The 6,000-nt window shown below is 44.9% G+C and overlaps 1 protein-coding gene across 11 annotated transcripts in view; it reads left to right on the top strand.

The window, feature by feature from the left end:
• The first annotated feature begins 5,289 nt into the window (after positions 1 to 5,289).
• Positions 5,290 to 6,000, top strand: part of MPDZ (multiple PDZ domain crumbs cell polarity complex component) — a 228,186-nt gene continuing 227,475 nt past the window's right edge. For all 11 annotated transcript variants that reach the window (XM_036737847.1, XM_036737846.1, XM_036737842.1 and 8 more), the window contains exon 1: positions 5,290 to 5,486. The gene's annotated coding sequence lies outside the window, so the exon portion shown is untranslated. The remainder of the gene's footprint in view (positions 5,487 to 6,000) is intronic.

The raw sequence follows: 6,000 nt of genomic DNA, 5'->3' as shown, positions 1-6,000 counted from the left end.
TCTACACATTCAGGGACAACCAGAATGGCAAAGCAGTAAATTGCTAGATTTGGGTGGGTAGGGAGGGGGAGAGTTTTAAGGATATATTCTCATTCCTAAATGGTATGGTTGGTGAGTAAGTGAATACAAATTCAACTAGAGCACTTCATCTAGTTCAACTCACACCTTCAGACAAGACTATGCTTGGAATCCCAACTTGGTTAACCAGGAGAGACCTCAATCGCTTGCTCTGAAGTGAGAAATCAAATCAACACTACCATCCTATCATTTATTTCTGGAAAGGGCCAGTCAATTGTTTGCCCTAAGGTTCAATTAGTCATTCTTGTGGTTCTTCACTCACTCTCTTCCCAGGTACCACTTTTGTTTATAGAAAGTCTCCTTTTATGTAAGTTCTTTGAGGGCAGGGACTGTCTCACTTTTGCATTTGTATCCCCAGTGCTTATTTGGCACTTTGTATTCACTAAGTAAATGCTTTTCATGTATTTATTCATCCTGACTTAACTCTAAGGCAATCAACTCCTACTCAGTATGAGTGGGTTAAAAATGCCAATATATTTCATTCCTCATTTTAAAGGGTTCACAAGAGATGCATTTATTTGAGCAGCAGAAAAAATCCAGTCAAATTGTTGACTCTCTTTTTTCACCCTGTCCTGATTCTGCAGGAGAGTTTTTGTAGAGCTCTGCTCAACCCTGGAGATTCAGAATATGAGGCTCACACATAAATCAGGGGACAGTGTTGGATACACTCAATCTCAATACTCTATAGGTGAATTATCCATTTATTGTATTATCGTTAGTTGTAATTTTTTTTTCTTTGTGGCGAAACTCCTTAGAAATGTCTTCTGTAATGGGTGTCTCCACTTTCCTCTCATTCTCTTCTTAATCCTTTATAATTCAACTTCCAACCTCATCATTTCACCAAAATGTCTCTTTCCAAAGTAAGTACCAAATCCAGTGGCCTTTTTTCAGCCCTCATTCTCCTCAATCTCTCTGAAGTATGTGGCACTGCTGATCACCCTCTCCTCCTAAGGACTCTATTCTTTTCAGGTTTTCAGAATACCACTCTCTCCTGATCCTCTTCCTACTTATCTGACTGTTCCTTCACAGTCTCCTTTGTTGGCTCCTGAGAGAAATGATTATTAATAAGCGATGATTTGAGGAGATCAAGAGTTTCTCCTTTTTCCATAATCCTCATTTCAGTCTCTTGAAGGACATTAGACATGATGAGTTTGCATTAACTCTCTTCAATTTTGGTCAGACCCCACCCAATTTTACAAGGAATTTAATCCCATTGTATTCTACTCAGGTTTGGGTTAGGGATAAATTCTTTGATTAGATTACCCAAGGCTGTGGGTAATTAAAAGCAAATGAAATAATCCAAGTTCATTGGAATAGGTCCAGCCCCTCATAGTAATATTCATTCTTTCTTATTACTTGTTAACCATTCAGAGTTGATTGCCACCCTCTGGAACACTGGCTTTTCCAAGACCATATAAGTCTTGAACCCACCCCCTATGAGGGTCTTTGGCATTCAAGAGTACCACTGACCTCTTTTATTAATAACATGCTAGCCTTATGTGCTGGTAAACAAAATGGGCTCTTAGCACTCAGTTCAACCAAGTGCCCTTGAAGAGTTTGGCCTTTGTTTCCTTGATTAGATTAGGAGTCCTTGGTGACCTCCTTGCCTCAGGTTTGTATCCTGGATCCTATCCTATTCTCTTCTCCCTCTATACTACTTAACTTGGTGATCTCATTAACTTCTACAAATTTAATTACCATCTCTACCCTAATGATTCTCAAATCTACCTCTCCTGACCCAAACTCTCCGCAGACCTCTAGTCTCACATCTACACCTGCCTTTCAAATATCTCAAACTGGATATGCAGCAGGCATCTTCACATCTTTCCCCCAAACTGTCCCCTCCCCTTTCTACTTTTGCTATTACTGCTGAGGGTATACCAGGGGTGGAGAACCTGCTGCCTTGAAGCCACAGGTGGCCTTCTAGATCCTTAAGCGCAGCCTTTTGACTGAATCCAAATCAGCCCTAACTTAAAGATCTAGAAGGCCACCTGTGGCCTCAAGGCCACAGGTCCCCCCTCCGCCCCCAAGTATAACTTTCCTCCAGTTCATCAGATTTACAACCTAGGTGATATTCTGGATTCCTCACTATCTCTTACCACCTCCACCTCCAATATCCAATCTGTTGCCAAGGCCTGTCAATTTCATCTTTGTAACATTTTTTAAAACTTTCATTACTTTTAATTTTGCCAAATCATTAACCAAAAAATATACACTGTATAGTGCAAAGGTGCCAAAACCTCTCCGGCAGCAAGTGACCCAAGTGAGCGAACCAGATTAAAATGTAATTGGGAAACGTTTAAGTAAATAAAAACCCAACAAAGCATAAATAATACGTTAATTTGTAGTTTTCTAAATCAATATGAGTTCAGCAAGGATTCATTTCTACTTGAATTTGATACCACTGGTGTGGTGAATTAAGCTCGGACCTTGAAGATACAAAGATCTAAGTTCAAAAAGCAGTTACCAAGTGTATAACCCCGAGAAAGTCACTTAACATCTCTGTACTTCAGATTTTTAAAAAAATAGTTTTTAATTTATGAAATAACACAAGCCTTTCTATAACATAGCAGAATTTTAAAAAGATGATTGCACATGAAACTGCACATCTATTATGTACGACTTGCTATTTTTAAATATATAATAAAGTCATCATCTAACATTTCTTGAAAACTTCTCTCCTCTGAGAATTCCTCTACTCTGGTTCAGGCTCTCATCACCTGTCCTATTTGTGTTTGCCTGCTGATAAGACTGTCTGCCTTATCTCTCCACTCCAGTTCATCCTCCATTCAGCCAACAAAGTGATTTTCCTAAATTGAAGATCTGACCGTATCACCTTTTCTCCACCCTCACTCAATAAACTTGGGTGGCTCCCTATGACAGAAAATGTTGTTGGTCATTCAAAGCCCTTCATAACTTAATCCCATCCTACTTAGTCCAGTCTTTTTTCACATACTCTTCAATTCAGTGACACTGACCTCCTTTGTGGTTTCAGGAACATAATGTTCCATCTCTCATCTCTCTACTCTGGCCATTTTCTTGGCTGTCCCTCAGTCCTGTAATACTCTTCCTCCTCATCTTCACCTACTGGCTCTCTTGGCTTTCTGTAAATCATACCTAAAACCTCATCTTCTACAGGAAGTCTTTCCAATCTCTCTTCATTCTAGTGCCTTCCCTCTGATAATTATTTCCTATTTATCCTGTATATGGCTTGTCTATATATATTCACCTGTTGTAGCCTCCATTAGACTGTGAGCTATGGCAGGGACATTTTTTTCCTTTATTAAGTTTTCCTAGTGTTTAGCACATCCTCGGCACTTGACACTTACTGATTTTCTGAAGCATAACATGCTTTTTAGAGCTTCCTTTTTCTCATGCCTTAACAAACATTTGATAAGTGCAAACTAATTTTAATAAATAATAGAGGGCAAATCTGTTCCCCAATAAGATGATATAATTGTATTCCAAAATTTAGCAGAAATTATTATTTAAAAAAAAATTATTTGTACTCTTGCCTATAAGATTTTAACTTGGTCATCCACAGCATGTCCTATTATCAGGTACATGTGCAGGATATTCTCAGCATACAGTGATTTGTACGTAGTAGGCGCTTCATGAATGTTTGCTGAACGGCACAGCACAAGGACACAATGTTTTCTTGTCTGGAAGAATTCTTGGGCCTCTCGGATTCAGTGTTACAGAAAGATAACTCCTAAAATGGTACACTTAATCTCCCTCACTGTGAGTCATCATAGACTAGCTTTTACCCGAGTAGCCAAAACAGCAGAAAGTCTCCATTTTCTTTTTAGCCCCGGCAGGGCCCAACTATGACCCGCTCACCCAGAGAGCTTCTTTTCAAATTGGAAACCTTGTTCCCAGTTGCTCACAGTAGAGAACTAAGGCCTCTCTCCTTAAAGGGACAGTGGCCACATCCTGCCTCAACAGGATCATCCAAGTATTTCTCATCCACTGCTTTGTAATTAAACCAAACACCCCCACAGGCTTAAAGTCTGCTTAAGAAAGGAGCCTGTCTATTCGGGACGCTTTATTTCAAAGTCCAGTTCTGCCCCGAGGCAGAGAAACGTGCCAAGCCAGGAGAAAGGCAAGCGTGGGTTAGGGCTGGCTGCAGCTCTCTCCGGGGGTCACCAGCACCGTGAAGGCTGCGGGGCCGAGCGGAGTTGTCATGGTTGCCTTGCACACCCCCTCTCAGTTTGCTGCGGCGGCTGCCAGGCTTGGCACAAGAGCGTCTCTAAGTAGCGGAGGGGAGCGCGGGGGGGACGGTGCGTCGGAGAGGGCTGGCGTCTGGCCGCTGGATGGCTGAGCAGGATTAAGTTTCATGGTAGTGTGTGTGTGTGTGTGTGTGTGTGTGAGTGTGTGTGTGTGAGTGTGTGTGTGTGTGTGTGTTTACCCTGTAGCTCTTCTCTGGGCCGTTACTTCAGAAGAGAGCGGTTGGCCAGGCAAGAAAACCAGAGCCACAAACGACCCTCTCTCCACTTCCCGCCCCCCCCCCCCCCCCCGCCTCCTCTCCTCTCTTAGTCCCCGCCCGAGGCAAATCCCACCTAGCTGGGGAGGGCTGCAGGAACGCGATGGGTAAGGAGTTGGAGCTTGGAAACTGTCCTAACAGGCGGTGAAGGCGCGGTGGAGGGTGGGGGGGGGGGGAGGAGTGAGGAATGCTCCCCCCTGCCCACCCCCCAAGCCCAGCTCTCGCTCAATTCCCCGGGAATGTTCCATCGGGATCTCGTGATTCTGCGTGTGTTTTGTTTGCGCGCGCGTGCAAGGGTGGGAATACGGGGTGCGCTGGAACCAGCTCTAAAAATCGCCCGTGGCTTTCTTTACCAAAAAACCGCTTCTCCCTTGTCTCTGGGTTTGGAAGTTTCCTTTGGCCAATTCCATCCCCTCTCCTCAGTCTTCCCCTTCTCCTAAATAGGGTGTAAAAGTTCTTTCCCCCCCTCCTCCTTGGATGGAGGGTTGTTAGGAACGTGGCTTTCTTTGATGGGGTGGGGGGGGAAGAGGAGGGGATAACACCAGGCCTGGACATGTAAGAGGGGAAATGAAGAGGGGTGCGTGCGTGTGTGTTTGTGTGCGCCGGGCTGTTTTGAGACGGGGGATGAGGGGGAAGTTGAGAGCCTGTTGCTTTCTCTGTGTTGCCGTATCCGCTGTGATTTCAGCACCGGGGCTTCAGTAAGTGTTACTTCTGAGATGTTACTGGTGGCTGGATTGCGAGAGAGCGTCTATTAGGGGGCTCCGGAAGGACCAAAGGGTAGGGATGCTGCTCTGTAGACGACCGCTTGGCTCTTGGGAGTCAGTGTAGCAGCAGCGACGAAGGAGAAGGAGGAGGCGGCGGCAGCGGCGAGCGACAGCGACTGTGGCAGCTGTGGCTGGGGACCCGCGTCAGAGCTGCATAATTGGTAGGAGGCAGAGTAGTGCACACACCAGTGGCGTTTCTGCCCTTGCATCTGCGGCTAGTTTCAGTTGCGAGCATTTAGCTGTCGCCTCCTTTTCATTTCCCCTCTTCAGGCCCCCTTTCTCCCTCCGCCTCTGCCTAGATTTGACTCCTTTGTTTGTGGTCTTTGCCTTAGAAAGCAGATCTTTGAATGCAGCGTTATTTCGGAAATGTCTCGTGTGTGTGTGTGTGTGTGTGTGTGTGTGTGTGTTTGGGCGGGGGTGGGGGGATGAGGATGGAGTAGAGAGGTATTTTAGCTTATTATCTTTACTGCAGCACAAAGGCTGGGCTATCCTTTACCACAGCCCACATGAAATTTCAAGTTTGGACTGCTGGAGAAGGAGGAGGAGGAGCTGGTAGTAGGGTGGGGGTAGGGGGATGGGAACGTGTTACATGCGCAGTTGGGCGATAGCAGAAAAGTACAGGATACAGATGTATGTAGACACAGTACAGTGAAACGTCTTATCTTTCTACCCATT

This window comes from Trichosurus vulpecula, chromosome 9 (assembly GCF_011100635.1).
Source record: "Trichosurus vulpecula isolate mTriVul1 chromosome 9, mTriVul1.pri, whole genome shotgun sequence".
Classification (NCBI taxonomy): Eukaryota; Metazoa; Chordata; class Mammalia; order Diprotodontia; family Phalangeridae; genus Trichosurus; species Trichosurus vulpecula.
Note: the sequence above shows the minus strand (reverse complement) of the source record. Positions and strands in the feature narration are given on the sequence as shown.